The sequence below is a fragment of the Bufo bufo genome, chromosome 4 (assembly GCF_905171765.1).
Source record: "Bufo bufo chromosome 4, aBufBuf1.1, whole genome shotgun sequence".
Lineage (NCBI taxonomy): Eukaryota > Metazoa > Chordata > Amphibia > Anura > Bufonidae > Bufo > Bufo bufo.
The window spans coordinates 298,704,145-298,724,903 of NC_053392.1; positions in this window are offsets into that span (position 1 = coordinate 298,704,145).

Consider the following 20,759-nt stretch of genomic DNA (forward strand, 5'->3'; position numbering starts at 1 on the left):
CTGCCGGCACGGCCGGCTGTATGTGGGCGTTCGGGTCGGCGCTGGGCCCCCCAGCGGTGCTGGGCCCGGGGCTGCCGACCCGAACGTCCCTATTGTAATCCGCCACTGATTCTGAACACCATTTTTCTCAATATATTTACACCAAACTGACCTCAATACATTGATAAATCTCCTACTTCTCTTTACACAGTGTATTATGAAAGTGGCTGCCTTAAGCCACCACTAGGGGGGGCTCAGTACATAAGACTTTATATGCACTCTGAGCTCCCCCTATTGGTGGCTGTTGGAAAATACACTGAATCTATGTCAGAAATGGGACAAGCAGTTCTCATAGCCTTGGTCTGCTTCTCTGGTAGTCATATCACTGCCACTGGACTTCTCTTCTTAGTGATCACTGTCAAATATATAACCCTAATAACACCAATTTAATGTTATTACTGTGAAATCTTACTAAACAGAAGCTCACATGGTGAATAACTGATCATTGTAGGTATATATTTTCTAACCCCAGATGTTATTGGCAGGGAAACCTTGTCTGGCCATACATTTCCCTCACATCATTATATGCCGATGATTCAGATGAATGGCCAACCATGTAATATATGGACAGAGCGGCCTCAGTTCTGGAGCACAGAAGGGAGTACCAAGCACCCCCCTCTATGATGTCCATATGTCCTTTAAAGGGATTGTCCTCTTCATCTAAACCCACCCTAGTGATAGGCTTCATGTCAGTGAATGGCAGACCATGTAATGCATTGTTATACTTACCTCTCTGCCTCATAAAGATGGATGAGCTCTCTCTTCCTCTTCCTGATGTTACTTCCTCCTCCTTCTGGGAATCTTACATTAGAGAAAGAAATATTAATATGTGAGGATATGGTACCTTCAGAAGAAGATATATATCATGCTAAATCCACCGCTAACTGACTCTGAACACCTTAAAGGGAACCTGTCACCTCCAACAAACATCCCGGCCGGCAGCAGTACCTCAGAGTGGCCAGCAGCATGCTTGTAATGATCATTTTCTTCCTGCAGGCAGATGAAGCAAAAGCTGTAAAAACGTTCTTTAATCCCCTGCCGGCGCTTCTCTAGTCAGGCTTGAAGTGACGGAGGCAGCGGCCTACTTGCTTCAGGTCACGGTAACCACGCCCCCTTCCCTGCCCCTTCGCTGTGACTGACAGCTGGCAGTTCGGCAAAGCCAGCCGAACTTTCGTGCATAAGCGCTGTCAATCATAGCGAAGGGGCAGGGAGGGGGGCCGTGGTAACCGTGACTTCAAGCAAGTAGGCCGCTGCCTCCGTGACTTCAAGCCTGACTAGAGAAGCGCCGGCAGGGGATTAAAGAACGTTTTTACAGCTTTTGCTTCATCTGCCTGCAGGAAGAAAATGATCATTACAAGCATGCTGCTGGCCACTCTGAGGTACTGCTGCCGGCTTAGGATGTTTGTTGGAGGTGACAGGTTCCCTTTAATACCTTAAACTATACATAATATATTCTACTAAATTGTGGACTTTATGTGACAAAAATGCCGGTAAATGCCGTTCTCCTAATAAGTCTTCTATGGCGCCCATCAGTGTAAATAGGGGATATGTATAGGGATTATTCAGCTAGGACACACACTTTCTAGGTTTCTTGTCCAGTATAAGTGAATTGCAGGTGTCTATGTGATAAGATGTCCCCGTCAGGTATGGGCCCTGGCATTATATGTACAGGACGTGTCCTGCCCCTCCCTGAATAGTAAGAAGCATGGCTTACCTGGAGCTCATGTTGAGTCTAAACAGAAGAGAAGAAATAGAGAAAATGTTAATAAAAATCCATCATTTAAATCTCATACAGACATAATTACCCAGGTTTTCCCATATTTTGGCTATTTTGGTGAAACCAGGGATCAATCTCAGCTTCCCACTAAGGGCTCTTTCACACTTGCGTTATTGTCTTCCGGCATAGAGTTCCGTCGTCGGGGCTCTATGCCGGAAGAATCCTGATCAGGATTATCCTAATGCATTCTGAATGGAGAGAAATCCGTCCAGGATGCATCAGGATGTATTCAGTTCCGGAACGGAACGTTTTTTGGCCGGAGAAAATACCGCAGCATGCTGCGCTTTTTGCTCCGGCCAAAAATCCGGAACACTTACCGCAAGGCCGGATCCGGAATTAATGCCCATTGGAAGGCATTGATCCGGATCCGGCCTTAAGCTAAACGTCGTTTCGGCGCATTGCCGGAGCCGACATTTAGCTTTTTCAGAGTGGTTACCATGGCTGCCGGGATGCTAAAGTCCTGACAGCCATGGTAAAGTGTAGTGGGGAGCGGGGGAGCAGTATACTTACCGTCCGTGCGGCTCCCCGGGCGCTCCAGAGTGACGTCAGGGCGCCCCAAGCGCATGGATCATGTGATCGCATGGATCACGTCATCCATGCGCATGGGGCGCTCTGACGTCATTCTGGAGCGCCCCGGGAGCCGCACGGACTGTAAGTATACCGCTCCCCCGATCCCCGCTCCTGCTATGGCAACCAGGACTTTAATAGCGTCCTGGGTGCTATAGTAACACTGAAAGCATTTGGAAGACGGTTCCGTCTTCAAATGCTTTCAGTACACTTGCGTTTTTCCGGATCCGGCGGGCACCTCCGGCAACGGAAGTGCATGCCGGATCCCAACAACGCAAGTGTGAAAGAGGCCTAATACAGAGTGAGCAGCTGTCACTGGTGGGGGTGACACAAGTCAGTAATTCCATCCATCAGATTTAGGTATTTTACCTCTCTTGACTCACAGTTAGAGATGAATCTCCCAACGCGCTGATGTAGATCCGGATCGCAGTCGAAAACAAAATCCAGAAATCTCTTCAAAAGCGAAGAAATGAGCCGGTCCTTTCTCTGTAAAGAGCAATCGCAGACTGGCACCAACTGACTTTTTTTTTTTCTATTTCAAATCAAATCCTGCGTTTCTATTGGCCGATGCTTGTTGTTGTTGTTTATGGCACTTGCCATGACGATTCATACAGCATCAAATTTAACCCCTTAATAACACAAGTATATAGCGCTTAATGACCACAGCCATTTACATAGTTCTGCAATGCCACATATAATGCCATAAATCTTCATATTTTATGTATCCATGTGAATTTCACCCTGTTTGTTGGGCATAAATATGGCAGTATTTAGAGTTAGTGCATTTTTTATACTTATGGAAAAATGTAATTTTCTGAATTGAATCTAAAATAAAATTGAAGTAAAGGTATAACTTTATGAAGAAAAGATAAAAAATTATTTTTCAAAGTAAACCAACCAGTAGTTGGTATAGTGTTTGACAAAAGTGTCTATCCTGCACCAGATTAAGGTCGCATTTACACACCCATGTGACGGCTGTTTCCGTTTTGCAGACCGCAAACCACGGATCCGCAAAACATGTGCATCGGCCATATGCACCCCATATCGCAGTGCGGACCCATTGACTTCAAGGCGTCCACAATCTGTAAGATGTGGCCAAAGATAGGAAATATCAAATCTTTTGTGGCGCGGAGGTGTAGTACCCAAGACCTGGGGTGGTTCTACAATGTTGTATATAGTTGTGTATTATTTGATATTGTAATTTTATGTATTTTGTACTGTATTATATAGCCGTTGTTACCAGTAGGGAATGGATGGCAAAGGTTAACAAGGAACAGGGCTAACCACCCTAATCCTCTCCTCTTGCATCCTGCCAGGAGGGGGAGTTCATGTGTAGCTAAGGAGGAGTGAGGAAGAACAAGTGAGAGCTCCTGCTCCTGTTATATTTTCTCAAGAATGATCACTTCTGCCTCAAGTGAAGATTCGAGAAGTTTGATAGCAGCATGAACTGCTGTAACCAGCGTCTCCAGACACTGCTACAAGTTGAGGGGCTACAGCAAAGACAACCATCATCCAGAACGTTACTAGGCCATTATGACCTGAGTGCAAAATTGCCGCCATTGAAGCTGCCTCTATAATCCTTACTGGTGCCAGAGAAGTTTTGCACTTCGAACCTGATGCTATTGATTGTATTTGAAGTTCTATGTTGCACTTAGTAAATAGACTTTGTTGCTTTAATTCTGGCCTCATTCTCCTTATATTTCCACTGCACCCGTCCCCATGGAGCAACGGCCTGAGGGAGTACACCATGACACAACACTTCTTCAGGGCTACTACCACACTTCCACATCCACTACCATATCCATCCTCTGCATCGGTTCCTCTGGGGCTCGCTGTAGAGGAACGGAGTCAGAAGTACGTGTAAACGGAAGCTACTCTGTGTACTTTTTGGTCTGAGTACATGTGGCAAAAGATAGGACATGTCCTATATTTGGCCATATCTTGAAGTGAATGGGTCCACTGCTCGATGTGTGATTCACACAGCCATTGCCCATGTGTTGCAGTAAACAGAACTGACATGGCCGTCACATGGTCGAATAACCGCAGCCTAACTATGCAGCATGAGGCTCTATGATAAATTGGGTGTATGTCTAGACAGGCTGTCAATGTTTATGCTGCCTACAGGCTCTGTAAATCTTTGTAAATCTCCCTAATTTTGTATATGTGATCTATGGGTGCTATATGTGTACTGTATGTGGGTGCTGTATGAGCATCATTTGTGTGATATATTGATGCTGTATATGTACTGTATATATATTGTATGTTTGCGTTAAAGTATTCCAGTATTGAGTTCCGTCCTAGGGGCTCAATACCGGAAAAAAAACACTTCAGTTTTGTCCTAATGCATTCTGAATGGAAAGCATTCCGTTCAGTATGCATCAGGATGTCTTCAGTTCAGTCACTTTTACCGTATTTGGCCCGAGAAAATACCGCAGCATGCGGATCCGGCATTATATTAAAATGTATTAATGCCAGACCCGGTAGCAAGTGTTCCGGAAAAACGGATCTGGTCTTCCGGTCTGCGCATGCTCAGATCCTTAAAAATTTGAAAAAAATAAGTACTCTATCCGTTTTTCCAGATGACACCGGAGAGTCGGATCCGGTATTTGAATGCAATACCGGAAAAAAAAACACTTCAGTTTTGTCCTAATGCATTCTGAATGGAAAGCATTCCGTTCAGTATGCATCAGGATGTCTTCAGTTCAGTCACTTTTACCGTATTTGGCCAGAGAAAATACTGCAGCATGCGGATCCGGCATTATATTAAAATGTATTAATGCCAGATCCGGTAGTAAGTGTTCTGGAAAAACGGATCTGGTCTTCCGGTCTGCGCATGCGCAGATCCTTAAAAATGTGAAAAAAATAAGTACCCTATCCGTTTTTCCAGATGACACCGGAGAGTCGGATCCGGTATTTAAATACATTTGTCAAACGGATCCGGAAACAAATGGTATCCGTTTGCACACGGATTTCCGGATCCGGCAGGCAGTTCCGGCAAAGGAACTGCCTGCTGGATTCCTCTAACACTAGTGTGAAAGCACCCTTATGTATGTACAGGAGGATTCTCCAGTGAAATTCAGCTTTTACATAATAATGGGCCCCAGAAGTCCATCAGAAGACAACTCTATTTGATGTTGATCTGGCCTCATCCACTTGCTATCATGGACATTTCTTGATGTTAGACCGTAATGTCCTCTGGTGTGCAAAGTTATCTGCAGTGCTGACATGTCTCAACATGGCAGGAATCATGGTCAGTTATGCCTGGGGCCATAATGGAGGAGCAGAAACACAAAAAGGATAAGCTAGGGCTGCACATGGTTTAAGAATTTTAAGAAATAATTGAGCCCCGACCTTGTGATGAAGTGAAATAGCAGATTTACTTTGTGTCTGATCAACATTTACCAATCTTTAAAATTTGTCTTGGTCCCAGCAGGCTTTGGCATTAAAACTCTGGCAGGCAAACTCAACTTTGCTACATCTTTTGCTCTCTGGCTCTGCTGTGCTGACAGGCTTTCTGTATAACTTAGCTTTTTCTTTGCGCTGCAACTTCTCTCATTGTAGTCTGTCTCTTAATTATGCCAGGGAACTCTCCTCCTGACTCCTGAGGCTTTAAGCTGTGGCCTCCACATCCAGCAAAGCTGAAGGTGCTTTTGCTGGCTTGGCTTGGGCACGTCCAGCAGAGATGTGCCCAGCACACCCACCTTCCCCTAGCAGGGGGTAAGCTAGACTGCTCTAGAAACTGGTCCCCACCCTTCTTGCAGGAAGTGGGACTCGCCCACTCCTCCACAGAGGGGGTGTTAGAAGGGAATGGAAGGTTCCATTCTAGCTAAGTACAGCTCTGCCATGTTTGCTGCCACCTGCTGGTGAACCAGGCATATTACACGTGAACATAACAGTTACATTAGAAATAGGAATGCAAATTATAGTGGACCTGAAATAAATACACTAGATGACATGATATTAGCCCAATAAAGACAGTAGCGGGTTGAAGAAGTGGCAATTACACTCTGGGGTGTTACATTCCCCCTTACTTAAAACCAAACCGCCCTCGGCTTGTGCTTAGGGTATGCTCTAAGGGTACCAAGAAAAAATTATAGTGCTGCATGAGAATCTAATGCAAAGAGAGAAAAAATTAAAGAGAGGACAGTGCCTCATGTGTGGAAACCAGTGGCGCACCTACAGGGGGGGTCCAGCGGGTCTGGACCCCCCCTAGAACAACCAGACATTTTTATTTATTTTTATCCCTCAGGGCCGCACCGCCGATCACCACAGGCGGCGCGGCCCTGGATGTAATTGCGGCAGCGGTGGGGGGGGGGGCGGGCGGGCAGTAGGAGATGAGCGCTTCCATTGTGGAAACGCTCATCTCCATATCCATCCTGTGCTGCGGCAGGGGAGGGAGAGGTGTGTCCCTCCCCTGTTCTTCTGATAGGCCGCAGGCACTAATGCCTGCAGCCTATCAGAGGCCAGCTCAGGTGGCGCGATGACGTCATCACCGCGCCACCTGAGCCGGGCAGCACACAGCAGGGACACAGGCCGGAAGAGGCTGCATCACACCGCTGCTGATGGAGGTAAGTATCAGTGTTTTCAATAATTTTTTTTTTTTTGGAGAGTTGGCGGGGGGGGGAGCTGGCATTATGGGGGCATCTGACAATTTTTACAGCCCAATTTTTTTTGGGGGTGGCACTCTGGGGGCATTTCTTACTGGCACATTATGGGGGGGGCACAATGGGGGAGAGGAGCACTATGGGGGGCATCTGGGGGCCCTAAAGGGGCTTTTTTTTATTAACACATTATGTGAGGCACTTTAGGAGAAAACGGCACTATGGGGCATCTGGTGGCACTATAGGGGCATTATTTGGGGGCACTATGGGGGAAGTGGGGGTTCTAAAGGGGACTTTTTTTTATTGGCACATTATGGGGGGCATTATGGCATCTGGTGGCACTAAGGGGGCATTTTTTACTGGCACATTATGGGGGGGGGGCATGGGAGAGAGGAGCACTATGGGGGCATCTGGGGGGTCTAAAGGGGCTTTTTTTTTATTGACACATTATGGGAGGCACTATAGGAGAAAACGGCACTATGGGGCATCTGGTGGCACTATAGGGGCATTATTTGGGGGAAGTGGGGGTTCTAAAGGGGACTTTTTTCTTATTGGCACAATATGGGGGTATTATGGCATCTGGTGGCACTAAGGGGGCATTTTTTACTGGCACTATAGGGGAGAGCGGCACTATGCGGCATTATTTGTGGGCACTATGGGGGAGTGGAGCACTATTGGGGCATATGGTGGCACTTAGAAGGGGCATTTTTTACTGGCATATTATGGGGGGGGGGCACCATGGGGGAGAGGAGCACTATGGGGGCATCTGGGGGGTCTAAAGGGGCTTTTTTTTATTGACACATTATGGGGGGCACTATAGGGGAGAACGGCACTATAGGGGCATTATTTGGGGGCACTATGGGGGCATTATTTGGGGGTACTATGGGGAAGTGGGGGCTCTAAAGGGGCCTTTTTTCTTATTGGCACATTATGGGGGGCATTATGGCATCTGGTGGCACTAAGGGGGCATTTTTTACTGGCACTATGGGGCATTATTTGGGGGCACTATGGGGGAGTGCAGCACTATTGGGGCATATGGTGGCACTTAGAAGGGGCATTTTTTACTGGCATATTATGGGGGACACTATGGGAAAGGGCAAGAGGAGCACTATGAGGGCATTTACTGGGGCACTATATAGGGGTATTTTATACTGGCATACATTATGGGAACATTAGCTCAACTGCGGGCACTAAGCGGGGGTATTTCATGTACTGTCATATTATAGGGAGAATTATTACTACTAGGGGGTATTAGCTTTTCTACTACTGGGGGTCTATGAGGAACATGATTACTAGTAAGGGCACTATAGGGGCATTATTACTAGTAAGTGTGCTCTGGGAGAGAATTATTTCTATTGGTGGGATTTTGGGGAGCATTATTGTAAGTTTGTAGTTCGCTTACCAGATCATGTTGTGAGGGAGTCACAACAGCTTTACAGGCTCCTGCTAGTATATATCCCAACCATTATTCGGGGGCTTGGATGCAGCCTGGGTTCCTGCCTGCGCCTAAAGAGCGGGTGCTGGTATTGAAATCAGACATAAGTTGTGAAAACCAAAAGAACCTCTTCTGCAGGCGCTGCCAAGGATCACATCAACATGGGGTGTATGGTTCCAATAGCTTTATAGTCTACGCGTTTCAGGGTGGATAACACTTTGCTCAAGACATTAATACATATATAACGGTTGCTAATGGTTATATATGTATTACTGTGTATCCATGTATGTATATGTATCCACCCCTGAAACACGTTGACAAAAAAGCTATTGGAACCATACACCCCATATTGATGTGATCCTTGGCAGCGCCCGCAGAAGAAGTTCTTTTGGTTTTTACAACTTACGCATGAGAATCTAAACTATTTTTGTTACTACAGACATACACATAGCAACAGCTACCACTAGGTTCCTGCCCTTATGAGTAGGGTTTCTATTCACAGTTTGCCCTCTCGGTAATAACCAGTGAACCAAAATGTCTGGACAAAGCGCTCAAATACTCCACGATGTAGCCATAGTCATGTATGGAGCCTGGCGGTGTCATGTACTGTAATCCCTCCACGATGCTATGAGACACCCGCAAATAGAAGGGTGGCTTCATTCTGTATTCTCTTCCAAGCAACAAGTTCTATAAATAGCTTTTCACACGGTCACCTTGATGACTGACAGGTAGCTACAAAATTTTCTTTAAGGCGGCATGCAAGGCCTTAGGACACACTAAATTAGGAGGAGGAGGCGCTGCTCTCCAAAATCTCCATGAGGGCTAATCCTTCTAAACAGTTTAGACAGAGTAAGGTGCTAACTATCTGGCTAATAAGGTTAAGTGCAAAGATCCAATTAAAGTGCATACAATCACACTGCAGTACCTGTAAAGGAATACACACAATGGGCACAAAACATTAAACGTTGCTGAAAACTTGAAAAACCCATCTAAATACATAATGCAATTAAATAGTGCAATAAAATCACATTAGAGTCCTTTTCTTCAGTGCTGCCGGATGGAATGCACCAACCTGGAACCTCTAATACGAAAAGCCCTTTGTAATCCACGGGAAATAGTAATGTCATTATTTGTAATCCACAAAAGGCACAATGTGATTTGTAATCCACATGGAATAGTAATATGAAGTAGCAGCAAAGGTGATGAGAAGCCTTTTAAGCAAAGGGGGGCTCCCAATTAACCTGAGAAGGGGAGAAAAAGGAATTTTGGCGCAGACGTGCTCTACTTGGAGGTAGTTTCCAAGTAGGGGGAGTAATAACAGACATGTCTATCTAGGTGATGACAAACGGGGCAACCAAAACAAATAAAATGCCAACAAGTCCTCATCCATCAGGAGTTGTCCATGCCGTGGCTCCCATTAGTTCGATGAAAAGTGCAGTAAAACAACTCCTCAGAGGAAGGACCTGACGTCATCCTCACTGCTGCTGCTGAAGCTGATCAAAGGCCTCTCCTGCCTCTTGTAATCCAGACGTGCAGCAATGGTGGTGCTCTGGCGACTCCTGCTGGCAGACCTCGGTAGTGACCTGGTGGTCACACTTTTCATTGCTGCTGCAACTCTCTGCTTGATGGGTCTGGAACCTCCTACCATAAGAAATTGGTTCGGAATCTCTGGCTGCTAGAGAGCTGGTAGGCAATCCTCCTCTCTTGGTGGTGAATCCTGGAAGGCTCTCTCCATTGCCGTGGCCATTTTCCATGGTAACTGAAAGGTTACCACCTTGGGACTGTAGGTAAAGGTAGAGGCTGATACACATCCCATCTGGAAAATTGGTGGTGATGGCAATCCAGGGATAAGTAACTCCGTTTTTAGTTGGGGTTTTCCTTGAAAGCGCAGCACTCCGTCTGCAGATTCCTGAAGACAGCATACTCGTTCCACCTCAGCTAAGTCTTCCTGCCATAACGCCAGGGGTTTCTCTAAAAGGGTCAGTGCTGTGGCGAAGGGCCCCTGGAGGGACTCGATAGGTGTGTATTCCACCCGATCCCTTTTGTAGAGGCTGTGCCGGGCCTGGGGGAGATAAGGGCGCTGCACGGAGCGACGTCCCACAAAGAGCTTGTGACCTGTTTCGTCGTCCCCTCTCGATAGAAAACTACACTACGGACCTTCTTCTCTGTTCCAGGATCGGATCTCTGGGCTGCGGTCGGTCCCACACATGGATGGCCTAATCTTTTATGGCCCGCTTGTATTCCCACATATCATAGGCCTGAGCTGTGTCTTCTTTTGGGACCATGAGATTGAGTCCTTCAAATGGGCCTGTCTTTTTGGCAGCACCAGCCGGCATGAGGAATGGTCTGGACCCCTTCTTAGGTCTCCGCACAAGTTGCGATACCCGGATCTCCGGTACTGCAGCGTACATCTCGGGCATGACGTCGTCATACAGCATCATTCCCGAGTTCGGCTTAGGGAGCGCCATCTTGCTTTCCCTCTGACTGCAACGAACTGATGACGAGGGGGGAGCTTTAGGAGAGGAGTCTTTACTTCCGTCCTTTAGACTGAGCTGTTCCCAGTGGGCAGGGCTGTATTTTCTAGGGCTGGCTGTTCCTTGGTTTTCCCTCTCTAGGGGTGCAAGAAGAAGATACGCCATAACAGGCAAAGATTGCGGATTAACCCCTCGGATGCCGGTGCACACTTTTCTGCGCCTGTCTCTCCCCAGTAAATGTAATAAAGTCATTTTTAAAGGGTGTCTTGACAATTCTATAGGCTTTGTAGTATAAGGACACACAAAAATTCTGTTTGTGACGCCAGTTGCAAACCCCGGCAACGGCCTGGACCCCTTTTGTAATTGGTGGTGGTACCCAAGTGTAGGAATGGCCAAGTGCTATAGGGTGGCCTAAAATTCCCTTAATGTTTTGTGTCACGGTGCTCCTACCTGGATACTGCTGGACCCTAGGCGTTGACTCTGAAGCAGAAAAATAGGGGGGAAGAGTTGAAAAATTTTAAGAAATAATTGAGTCCTGACCTTGTGATGAAGTTGAATAGCAGCTTTACTTTGGTAAATGTTCATCAGACACAATCTTCAAACTTTGTCTTGGTCCCAGCAGGCTTTGGCATTAAAACTCTGGCAGGCAAACTCAACTCTGCTACATCTGTTGCTCTCTGGCTCTGCTGTGCTGACAGGCTTACTATATAACTTAGCTTCTTCTTTGCGCTGCAAATCTCTCTTTGTGGTCTGTCTCTTAATTATGCCAGGGAACTCTCCTCCTGACTCCTGAGGCTTTAAGCTGTGCCCTCCACATCCAGCAGAACTGAAGGTGCTCTGGCTGGCTTGGCTTGGCCTGGGCACATCCAGAAGAGACGTGCCCAGCATACCCTCCTTCCCCTATCAGGGGATAAGCTAGATGTCACGACCATGGTTGTGGTCGCGACTCCTTGGTTCGCATGCTGTTGTCAGCAGTTTGTTTTATGTTGTCAACCACAGGTGTGGGCTCTGTATCTTGCCTCACGTGTGGTTGCCGTTGGCAACATTAAGTTGTTGGCAGTGGAGCGACCTAGGCGCTCGCTGTCACGGCATGCGGTTGCCTCTGGTAATGTGTGGTTTTAGTGTTCACTTTCTATGTCTGGTGTGCACGAGGTTTATGTAGGTGTGCACTGTGACACTTCCCTTCACTTGTGGCTGCCTGTGGCAACGTGTGGTATTGTGTACATGTTGTGGCAGTGTCTCGGCCTTCGGGCTGACTCCCAGGACATGGTTGCCACGCATGTCGTTGCCTGCGGTAACAGCTGCAGTGTAATTGTTTATTGTACACTTCCCCTTTAAGTGACACTTACCTTGTTTGTTGATGCAAGGGTTAACCCCTTTCCTAGTGTGTGTGTGGGTGTGGCCGCTTGGGTTATTTAGCTTCCTGCTGGAAGGCAGTTGCTGAGGGGTACTTCAGCCATGCGTTTTTCTGGAGTCATCCTCCTGGTTCATATACCATCTTTCCAGTAAGGGCCACCCTTGCGGTCATAAAAAGAATGTCTGATGTTAAGTTGATGTTTTTATGCTCTTGATATTTATTGCAGCTATGGATGTCCTGGTTACCTGTGTGTTTTGATGTGTGTGCTGTCTCCCTTGTGTTTGTGTGGACAGCTTATTTGAGCACGGGTTCGAGTCAGCAAGGCTGTGGCAGGTTAGTGTGGAACTGCTTGGTTCACCTGTCATATCCATATGTCTATGTTCCCCATCTCCTTGCAGCTTGGCCAGTGAGACTCCTGATCGTCCGTGCCTAGGAGGAACAGGTTGTCTTATCCTGCTCCTAGTTCAGGGCCACCCTGAGGGCAAGTAGGGACCCCAAGGTTCCGGAGTATGAGCCCTCCTACCATCAGGGTCAGCTCATACAGCTAGGAGTCAGGGTCAGTATTAGGGACGCGATAGGAGGTGACCTGCTACCTGATCCTGTGGTCCTGGCCGAGCAGCGACCAAACATCTTCTGGCATCGCACGGCTGAGGGTTTTCCCCATCCTCAGACGTGACACTAGACTTCTCTAGAAACTGGTCCCCACCCTTCCTGCAGGAAGTGGGACTCGCCCACTTCTCCACAGAGGGGGTGTTAGAAACAAATGGAAGGTTCCATTCTAGCTAAGTACAGCTCTGCCGTGTTTGCTGCCACCTGCTGGTGAACCAGGCATATTACACGAGAACATAACAGTTACATTAGAAATAGGAATGCACATTATAGTGGACCTGAAATAAATACACAAGATGACATGATATTAGCCCATTAAAGACAGTAGCGGGGGGAAGAAGTACTAATGCCACTCTGGGGCGTTACACTTTTCCAAACAATTTGAAAGCTTGACTGCTTGCTGGTGCCGTTTCTATCTGTGCTGTGGCCCCTACATGAGATCTTACCATTAACAAGATATGCCATAAAGGTGATCTCTGTATTCTAAGCTAGAGTCCAGCAGATGCCACCCACCACTTTCACATATGTTAGTGGAGACATGGCTCATTCTCTTTGAAGTTTTTGGGGATTACAGTGGCCACAAATTTGCATCTTAGGTCTTGCAAATTGCATCTTAATGAACAGTGAGCCCCCAGAATGTATTTTATTGGTGGGCTCTAAGCATCCCTGTGCAGCACTGTTTCTCATGGCCAATATCCGCTAGCATGTATCTGCCTTCAAAACCTATACGAGAACACAAATTTACAAAAATCACAGATTTAACTAGTGGAGGTGTGAAAGGTCCGATACATGTACAGTATATGTACAGTTCGAAAATAATAATAATTCTACATATAAGTATATCCATGAATTAATATAAGCCGTACAATAATTGCTTTATTATGAGAAAACTATAACCATCTTTCAGAATAATAACAAGTAAATATACAGTATCTAGCAAATGCTGGTGGAAATCAGTAATGTAATATGAGATCTTGGCACAGATTCAGGCCTTCTGGTTATCTAGGGTACGGTAGGAACATCCGAAAATGTACAGTAGGTCTAAAAACATATTTAATTTCTAAAGGAACCGAAGATGTATCTCCTGCATGTTTATGTGTAATGTGTTTTGAAATCACTGATATATTGGTATTATTAGATGATGAGACAGATTAAGGGGACAAAATATATGTCAAACATATTGTATTTTACTATTTTTCCAGACTACCAAATGTACTATATTACTAGTGTTATGGTTAATGTAGGCACAAACATTTTACGTTACTAATGGTATATAGGATGTGAAGGTACTGCCTAGGTCCACAGTATATAGTGTAGGAAGGCGCAAGGGTCCGTCGTTGATGGAAGGTATGTGTCACCAAGGTTCCTGGTCTCGGTGAAGTAAGAGCCGGTAATTTCAGGTGTCAGCGGCAGCTAGTGCTAGCGCTGTCAGTCTCTGTGTTTGGGATCTGAATCTTTGTGCCATGCTGGAGGGCTGAGAGCCGCACGCTGGGAAACAGGCCCCCTAAAGCCTGCTGTGGACCGCTGGAGATAAAACTGCAAACAAGGTGATTTTTTGTTCTGTGGACTTTCCATTGTGTGAACTAACACAAAGACTGAAAAGTGTCGTTTTGTTTTGGCCTTATGTGTGAATAAACACTGAAGTTTTGATTTACAAACTGTTTTTTTTTGCCTCTGTACTGCATCCGCTAACTGCCTACCTGAGCGAATTCCCACAATAGCTACAGTATACAGCTTATATTCCCACAGAGAAACTCTACTGTTATAGGAAAGCAAGGTAGTTGTATGATGCCTCTCATCTGAGTATAGTCTAGGAGACAATGAGGTGGCATGCATGCCCATTTTAAGAAAAACTTAAACCCTGGTTGTCATATGTTCTACCACATTATTCTGTGAACTTGAAGATGCTTCTTGATTATATTAAGAATAATGTATAATTATATTAAAGGGGTTCTCTGGGCTTTTAATATTGGTGACCTATCCTCAAGATAGATCATCAATATCATATTGGGGGGTCTGACACCCCTGCTAATCAGCTAGATGAGGGGAAGGCTATTGCAGCATACGGGTAGGTTACCCGACACTGCTAGAATGTAATGTGTGTTTCCTTTAAGCCAGTTAGGCCTGGTGCAGGCAATCTTTATTCCAGCCAGCAGAGGGAGCCCCCCAGTTCAGTATAAATAGGCTAGGGCCTAGCCAGGAAGGGAGTTCAGAAGTTTCTAGAGTCTGAGGAAACTGAGAGAGAGACAGAGGCAAGTCAAGAAAAGCAAGAGGTACTCAAGACAACAGAGGAGGTACTTGATAGAGATAAAACCAAGGATATACGCCAGAGCTAGGGCATTGGACCGTGGAGAAGAGTTTCTATGTTCCAGGATCAGTCAGGAATAGAGTGCAAGCTGCCTGTACTGCAAGTCCTGTGTTTAACACTCTAAAGTCACCTTGCTATATATATATATATTGCCTGCATCAACTGTATTGAAAATCAACTGTCTTCAAAGGAACTGCGCTTCCGTCAATGTCCCTAAATGATGACTACTAAAGTTTGAATTCTGTTTTAACATCACGTGGTTCCTCAGTTATTCCTGCTATCAGCAAACGGCGTGCCACCGTTTAATTGGCACTGGCGTCACGAACATTTCTCATCATCACCTGCCCTTGCAGAGAGTCAGCCGTCTCAGGTTAGTGTCTATTGCACTACAACACCCAGGAACATTTCTAAACCTAACTTGAGTACGCTGCACCTCTCTTTTGGCGTCACGAACAGGATACGCACGCTTTCTAGTGCAAGAAGCGTGAACTTTGTGCCTTATACAGTTGCCCTGTGACCAAAGTGACAAATTGCCTGTTTTATTAAAGTGGACTTTGTGGACTGAAAAACATACCCAAAGTGTGCCTAAAACCTCTAAAAAGCGCTGTGCAGTGTTGCGCTAACAAGAGGAAGAAAATCGCTACACCGGAGTGTGGTTTTATGGACTTTTCAACAACCCTGCTTGCTGTCAGGGAATGGGGACCAAGATGGCCACCGGCCGCCTGGAGTAAAGTTTCCCGCGCTGCTGAGGACCTTCGTGGGCGGATCCCTGCAAAGACACAGAGAATCCCGCCCCTCGTCGTCATCGCACCGCCGCGGCCCTGTTTCTTCTACGTCACCGCGTACTCTGGACGTCCGGAGTCTCTCGAGACTTGGCCTGCGCAAGCCCGGCGATACCGGTAAGAACTTGTAACCGGAGGGAAGGGGATTGTTCCGGCCCCTTTAGTCACCAGCGGCCACATCGCAATAAGCTAACATGTCAGAACCGGGAGTTCCCGAGCAGCCGGCCCCGGGAGAGCTTGCGGCTCCTAATCATTCTATAGCCCCCAGCATGATGCCCTTTACCATGCCTTACTATTTCGGGGCCCCATGGTTTCCCCGCTATAAAGGAGAGACCCATACCCTAAGAGACTTTAAAGAAAAGTTGCTGGCATTATTCAAACTGTACCCCATAAATGCCGATCAGCAAATGGAAATCCTGCTAGCGCAACTGGAGGGAGCTGCCCGCAGGGAGGTATTATCCTGGCCTGCTACTGAGCGGAGTACTCTAGAGCAGATATTCACCCGCCTCAGGGCCACTTTTGAAACTAGGACTGCCTCAGAGATAAAGATGCACTTCTTTGGCAAGAAACAGAAGTCCGGTGAGTCCCTCCGTGACTATGCCCTATCACTTCAGGAGGCTTTAGGGGCTGTAATTCAGATAGATCCCAAAGAGGCTGATAACCAGGACCAGACCCTGAGGGAACAATTTATCACCGGGGTGTCTAGTGAGCAAATAAGGACCCAATTAAAGATGCTGTCCGCCCAGCACCCTAACAGTGCCTTTCTGGACTTTAAAGAACTGGCTATAAAAATTCTGGGGTCAGCAGTATCTACGGAGTTGAGCACCCCACTTGAGTCATCAGCCTGCAGGGTGAAACCGCTTATCTCTAACCAAGCTCAGGCCGGTCAAGCTGTTCAAGTGTCAGCTACCGATACTATTGCCATGCTGACAGAGCAAGTAAATCACCTCACTAAAAGTCTAGAGAAAGTGTGCAGAAAAATAGAGGAATGGGAAAAACCCATAATGACAGAAGAAGAATTCCTGTCACCTCCTAGGCCGTTCCCACCTCCATACCAAGAGACTCACCCCAGGGATCCTGGGAGGCATAATAGAGGTCGCAAGAGGCCCGTGTGTACATACTGCAAAAAGCTGGGACACACAGAATCCACGTGCTGGCAGTTAAACGGGCAACCCCTGAGGCTGAGGACCACCCCTCGGGAGGTAGAACACTAGGTCCAGAGGATCCAAATTGGATGCCACGTTATGTAGGATCCCATCCTAAAATCAATATAGAGATCAACGGGGTCCCCTTTGAAGCCCTATTAGATACTGGGTCTCAGGTCACAGCTATTCAGCTGCCCGCCTTTGAAAGATTCTGGGACACCAACCAATTGACCCAGCCGCCTGAATCCTGGGTGGAAATTATCGCCAGCAATGGCAAACCAGTAAAGATTCATGGATACTGGGAACCCACCCTGCAGGTGGGAGAAGTAACCTTACCACAACAGGGGGTGATAGTAGTACAGGCCGGCGACAGAGGAGGACATCCTGTCATTCTAGGCACCAATGTCTTCAAAAACTGTTATTCAGAAGTACTTGCCGTATTACACCAGACTTTGCCCACTGCTTCCTCTGCATCCAAGAGGGTGATTCAAAAGACTATTACGGTGTTAAGTGCCCAGCAGAGGTTTGCTAATGGGAAAGGAGAAATTTGTACTGCCAGGATTAGTGATATTAAGCCTGTGACTTTGCCTCCTAATTCTCAAACTCTTTTATGGTGTCGTGCTGTCCTGGGAGTCCAAGGCCGAGATTATCCAGCCCTGGTAGAACCAATCCAGATGGAGGATTACCCTTATGTGAGAGCTGCCAAGTGCCTGGTGACCGTCTCCCAAGGTAAAGTACCTGTCCGTCTGATTAACCTGAGTGATCATCCTGTTGCGCTTACTAAGCATTGCCGTGTTGCCCAGCTGTCCCAGGTGTCCTTCCAAGACGTCATTCGTCTTCCAGTGACAGAAAAGCCGCCAGCTGCAGTCAGCGGACGTCCGTCGGTGACCCAGCCACAAGTGCCCTGGTGGGAAGAGCTCCATGTGGGGGACGAGACTACCCCCGAACAACAACAAGAAGGGATTATACAGCTTGCCAAAGAGTACCACCAGGCCTTCAGTAAGCATGCTACTGATTATGGAGAGGTGAGTGCCATACAACACACCATACCTACTGGCTCTCATCCTCCTATCAAGGAGAGATACAGACCTTTACCACCTACTTCATATCAGACTGTAAAAGAAATGATCCAAGAGATGAAAGACTCTAATGTAATCCGGGACAGCCGTAGTCCGTGGGCTGCACCCCTGGTCCTTGTAAAGAAGAAGGACGGTGGTATCCGTTTCTGTGTGGATTATAGGAAAATTAATCAAATAACCCACAAAGATGCATACACACTGCCCCGCATTGAGGAGTCACTAACTGCTCTGGGCTCCTCTGCCTATTTCTCTACATTGGACTTGACCAGTGGCTACTGGCAAGTACCCATGGCCCCTGCAGATAGGGAAAAGACTGCTTTCACTACTCCCATGGGCCTGTTCGAATTCAATTGTATGCCGTTCGGGCTATGTAATGCCCCAGGAACTTTCCAGAGACTAATGGAACGGTGTTTGGGTCACAAAAACTTCGAAACAGTGCTGCTGTATCTAGATGACGTCATTGTGTACTCAAAAACATATGAAGACCATCTGAAACATTTGGCAGAAGTATTTGAAATCCTTATCAAATATGGCTTGAAGGTAAAGCCATCCAAGTGTCACCTGCTCAAACCTGCAGTAAGATACCTGGGGCATGTGGTCAGCGGAGAGGGCGTGCAACCTGACCCTGATAAGCTAGCGGCTGTCCGTAATTGGCCGGTTCCTACTATCGTCAAGGAAGTGAGGGGTTTCCTTGGTTTTGCCGGCTACTATAGACGTTTTATCCCCCATTTTGCTCAAATAGCTGATCCTATCCAGGAGCTCTTGAGGGGGCAACCCAAGAAAAGCCCTAGAACTCCGGTGCCCATTGAGTGGAATGAGGAAAGAGAGATAGCGTTCCAATTGCTAAAAAAGAAACTGACCGAGCCTCCTGTGTTAGGTTATCCAGACTACAGCAAGCCCTTCCATCTGTATACTGATGCTAGCAAGCGAGGCCTGGGAGCTGTGTTAGCCCAGATCCAAGAGGGAAAAGAAAGAGTGATAGCTTATGCAAGCCGCTCCCTGAAAGGAGCTGAGAAAAATGACCAGAATTATAGTTCCTTCAAACTAGAGTTCCTGGCATTAGTGTGGGCAGTGACAGAAAAATTCAAGGATTATCTAGCCGCCACCCCGTTCATTGCATTCACTGACAATAACCCTCTGGCACATCTAAATACAGCTAAATTAGGGGCCTTGGAGCAGAGATGGGCCTCTCGCCTCGCCAACTATGATTTCTCAGTAAAATATCGTGCTGGACGTACTAATGATAATGCTGATGCTTTATCCAGGCTTCCCACAGAGACAGCTCCTGATGATGTGTGAGATGCTTGGGAAGATGTAGAGATGCCGGCTTTCTATAACAAATTTGCTCAACAGGATCAGGCTCGAGCTACCAATGACAGAGCTGCAGTTCCTTAACCCTCCAGTAGGCCTGATCCTAAGGAAGAAAGGTGGGTGAAACTACAGTCTGAAAGTAGAGTGCTGGGTGAGTTGTTGGACTTCATTACTAGTGGCAGAGCCCCTGAGAGGATTCGGCGTAAGAGTGCAGATCCTGAGCTCATCAAACTGTGGAGACAGCGCCATCAACTCTTCATACAAAAGGGCCTATTGCTACGGAGAAGCCTAGACCCAGTGTCCAACGAAAGAGTACACCAGATTCTCATACCCCGACGAGATGCAGGTATGGTGTTGGAGATGTACCACAATCAATCCGGTCACTTTGGGGTCCAAAAGACTGAGGCTAATATCCGCCAGCGGTTTTACTGGGTGGGCATGAGAGAAGACATTGAGAAGTGGTGTCGGGAGTGTGTAGCCTGTGCCTTAAAACGAAGTGAGCACCATGATCAGAGGGCACCACTGAGACCCATTGTAAGTACCCGTCCTCTTGAACTTGTCGCCATCGACCATGTGAAACTGGAGCCTAGTTGCTCAGGGTATGCTTATGCCATGACTATTATTGACCATTTCACTAAGTTTGTTGTAGCGGTGCCTGTGAGAGACCAGACAGCCAAGACTACAGCCGAACTGTTCTGGAAGCATTTCCTCCTGCCCTACGGATGTCCAGAAAAGATCCTCACCGATCAAGGACCTGCTTTTGAGTCCCATCTGTTCCATGAACTGTGCCGCTTACACAACTGTAAGAAGATCCGGACAACGGCCTACCATCCTCAAGGTAATGGATTATGTGAAAAAATGAATCAGACCTTGATAGAGATGCTGAGGGCCGTACCTCCTGAAACCAGAGGAGATTGGCCTAATCTGTTGCCACAGCTCATGTTCACGTACAATCATACCATCCATTGTTCCACTGGGTATACCCCTTTTTATTTGATGTTTGGGCGCCAAGGGACATTGCCTGCTGATCACTCCTTGGACATACATGTACCTGATTGCATCAACCCATTACCTAATACCGACTGGGTTGCTGAGCACCAAAGGCGATTGAATGCAGCCAAAGCCATTGTTCAGGAACGGATGGACAATGTTAGAGACCGACAGCAGAGAGACTATGATCAAGCAGCCCATGCAGAACCCTTGACAATAGGGGCCGTGGTATGGTTAAAGAATAACCGCCGTACCAGTAAACTGGACAGTAAATGGGAGCGAAGT